The following is a 4,293-nucleotide window of genomic DNA, read 5'->3' on the forward strand; positions in this document are numbered from 1 at the left end:
GCTATATATTATTTCCTAATGATGTGTGGCTATCCTATGATGTTTGAGTAGATCCGTTTTGTCCTATGGGTTGATTGATGATCGTGATTAGTTTGAGTTGCATGTTTTATTATTGGTTCTCTCCTGTGGTGCTCTTCATGTCATGAAAGCGTGAGGGATCCCCACTGTAGGGTTTGCAATATGTTCATGATTTGCTTATGGTGGGTGGCGTGAGTGACAGAAGCACAGACCCAAGTAAGTAGGTTGTTTGCGTATGGGAATAAAGAGGACTTGATACTTTAATGCTATGGTTGGGTTTTAACTTAATGATCTTTAGTAGTTATGGATGTTTGCTAGAGTTCCAATCATAAGTTCATGTGATCCAAGAAGAGAAAGTATGCTAGCTTATGCCTCTCCCTCATATAAAATTGCTACCGGTCTAGTTATCGATTGCCTAGGGACAAATAACTTTCTTGTGACAAAAAGCTCTCTACTAAAACTAATTTAGTTGTTTCTTTATCTAAACGGCCCCTACTTTTTATTTATGTGCTCTTTATTATCTTGCAAACCTATCCTATCACACCTACAAAATACTTCTAGTTTCATACTTGTTCTAGGTAAAGCGAACATTAAGCATGCGTAGAGTTGTATCGGAGGTCGATAGAACTTGAGGGAATATTTGTTCTACCTTTAGTTCCCCGTTGGGTTCGACACTCTTACTTATTGAGAAAGGCTACAATTGATCCCCCTATGTTTGTGGGTTATCAAGACCTTTTTCTGGCACCGTTGTCGGGGAGCAATAGCATGGGGTGAATATTCTCGTGTGTACTTGTTTGCTTTATCACTAAGTAGATTTATATTTGGTGTTCTTAGTTGTTCTCTATCTTTAGTTACAGATATGGAACATGAAATACCAAAAAAATAGGTGTACTTTCTACTCATGGAGATGGGGAACCTCCTAAAACCCTCGATGCTCATTATGTGAAAGATATTATGCACTGCTTTAATAATCCTGAGAAAATCCCATTCAATTATATAATGGGAGACATGTTGGATCAACGTTAATACTTTAGGGATTGTCGCTTGACTCAAAAAGGGAAACTCTTATGGGATCAAATTCACATGCCAATGGTATATATGATTCTACTTGTTGCTCTAGGATGAAGGCTCGACACCTTCCCTTTTCTTGTAGATTTAATGATAATAAAACCTTGGCTTCTTATGCTAATGGTATATATGATTATTATGATGTGGAATGAATAGAAGAATTTGTTGCTTTTAAGGGTGCTTATGAGATTGAATGTTTGTTTGAAAAGTGTGAAAATCTTGATGATGTTGTTTACAGACCTGAAAATTATACTATACTTAAATATTGGTATGAGAATTATGAATATAACTCTGATATTGATGCATTTATTGAGAAAGTCTCCGCTGTCCAAGAAGAGACTAACATTTTGCAGGAATCTACATAAGAAGAAATTGATGACACTGTGAGCTCATTAGATGAAAAAGATGACGAGGAGAGCGAAGAACAAAAGGAGGAAGAGTGGATTAGCTACCCGTGCCCACCTTCTATTGAGAGTAACTCTTCAACTCATACATAGTTGTCACAGCCTGATTTTTGGCCCTCTCTTTTTCTTTTGTTTTTCTGAGGTTTTTGCCTGAGTTTTCTTTTTCCGTGGCTCTGTGGTCTGGAAACTGAAGACGATGCCCTCTTCTTTGTTTCCAGAGTGGCTTGCCATTCCCAAATCTTTCCCTAGACCCTGTCATTTCCATCCTAGCCCAAATCCCAATATTCTTTTTATTGGGAATATTCCTTTTCTATTAAAGGAATAACTCCAATTGCCCTAGGTTGTGAAGCAACCTATATCTCCCTCAATTCTAAAATTCACAAATAATTCTCATAAATTGTTTGGGTCATATCTCGATCAAATATGGCAAAACTTTTCATTGCCATGTTCAAAAATAATTCCCCAATATTCCATTTCCTTTTCTGCCCTAAATGGCACTTTGTGAAGGAAGTGTCATTTATATTTCTCCTAGTGGCTCCCAACATTTTTGGGCATGTTTATTTGTCCAAATAATTACAGCATGCACAAGTTCAAATTTATTTGCCTAGCCAATCTTCCTCAGTGAATTTTCAAAGTTTATGTCAGACAGAAGGCTTTGTGAAGGAAGTGCTAGCTAGGAGTACCCAAATGAGTTGAACTTTTTAACACTCCTTAATGTGCTCATATTAATCCCATTCAACCATTTGCAGCCCCATCCAATTATCTATGTGAGCACAGGAGCAAATCTTTGTTTCTGGCAATATTTTCAGGTTGTGAAGCAAGTATATTTTATATTGCTTCAAAAATCCTGATAAATTACCAGATCATTCTTATGCCCATAAAAAATCTCTTACATTTTGGCATCATTTCATTGAGCCATTTGACCACCATAATTATTCCAATTTTCTGCCCAGAGGAGATGTTTGTGAAGCAAGTGCGATTTTGGTTTGTCCATTTGGCATGAGCTTTTTACAGCATCATCATATGACCTAATGACTAAGCCTTGCCCAATCATAGCCCTAGGTGACATTCCATGTGAGTGCATCTTCATGATCTTCATTTCTGGACCATTTTGGCAGTTGCAAAGCAACTATGATTTATCTTGATCCACTTCCCCTCCAAACCTCCAGGATCATAGTCCTTCCTATCCTAAACACCCCACACATCTTGTTTGGCCTCTAGTAATTCTCAGTTGATCTCATTGAGCTGATGAAGTTTACTACAGTAAACTTCAGAGGGTTATTCCTTTTTGACCAGAGCCTCTATCACCTAGTTACCACCTCAAATCAAACCCATATTCGAAGGACTTACCACTAGACATCAAATGCCAGTTGTTTGCCTCCAGGACATGCCAGCACTGGTGGTGACCACCGTTTTGGCATGCCATGAGCGTGTCCAGTGGCCGTTTGTGCTCGGGCCCCTCCCCCTCTCGCTATCTTCGCGCCCGTGATCATGTCCAGCGTGTTCCTCGCGCCGTTGCCGTTCCCCTGGACCCCTCTCCCCCTCCGGCAGCTTCCTCACCGACGCCTGACGCCGCGTGAACACAAGAGAACAGTGGCGTCTTGGATCTTTTGTCGCCGTTGTCTTCCTCCCTGCACCCCCCTTGGCCTCCTCTGCCCCGTGAGATTCCCCATTGATCCTCCGCCGTCGTTTGCTGCGATTCCATGCGCGCGGGCACGCGTCCACGACGCCGGACACGCGTCGCCGGCGGCGCCAGCTCGGCACCCCCCTCGCCCCGGCTATATATAGCCTTCCCCCGAGCCGTTTGAGCTCACCAGCAGCCTCCCCACACTCCTCTAGCCCTCCCTAGTCCCTCGCTCGAGCTCGAGGAGCTCTCTGCGCCCCTCATCGCCACCATGGCCACCGCCCCTGTCCACCTCGATTCCGGCCGAACCGAGCCCTCCCTCATCGTTCTTCCACCACCAGTGAGACCCCCTCACTCCGGAGATCCTCCCCATGCCGTCACCCCCTCGCCGGAGCCACCCTGGCCACGATGCCCAACCCCACCCAAAGCCATCTCCGCCGGAGTCCATGTCCTCGTTGCTTCGGTCCTCCTCGGCATCCGTGTCCAGCCTAGATGGACGCGGCACTCTTCCCCGAGCTCGTCGGTGCCCGAAGTGCCGGCAACGGTGGCCGGAGTCGCCGGGGCTCGTCGCCGGAGCTGCGCCCCTGCTCTGCTCCGTCGGGCACACGCGAAGAAGAAGACAGGAGCCAGGTGGGCATTGACCCTGCGCGTGGGCCCTGCGGCCCCACCTGTCGGCGACCCTGACGCCCGGCCCCGCCTCTGCCTTTTGACCAATGCACCGCCACGTCAGCGTAAGTGGAAGCGTAAACCCTGAAATACGTTTTCCATTTTTCTGTTTTGGCCCAGACTGTAAAATAAATTTTTACAGATAGGTCCCTGGCAGAAAAACTCTTATAACTTTTTAACCGTAACTCCAAATGAGGTGAAACCTACGCTCACTTCTTTGTTTCGTCGAGCCCGTTCTGTTGGTCACACTTTCACTTTGGTTTCACCCTGTGAAAATGACCTTTATGCCCTTGCCCTTATTCAGCCCCCTCCGAGAGAGAATGATTTCCGGCGAATCTTTTCGCGGCTTCACCGCACTTCTCCCCGGTGTTTTCTTAATCCCCAGGCAAGCCACAATACCCACTTGCATGATAGTCATGCAGTTGCCATAGTTTTCAACGTGAATATTTAATAAATGTTTGTTTGTTGAAAAGATGGTTATCGTTGTTCCGGTGAAGTTTAGATTTGCATGTT

The sequence above is a fragment of the Triticum aestivum genome, unplaced genomic scaffold (genome assembly GCF_018294505.1).
Source record: "Triticum aestivum cultivar Chinese Spring unplaced genomic scaffold, IWGSC CS RefSeq v2.1 scaffold1613, whole genome shotgun sequence".
NCBI lineage: Eukaryota > Viridiplantae > Streptophyta > Magnoliopsida > Poales > Poaceae > Triticum > Triticum aestivum.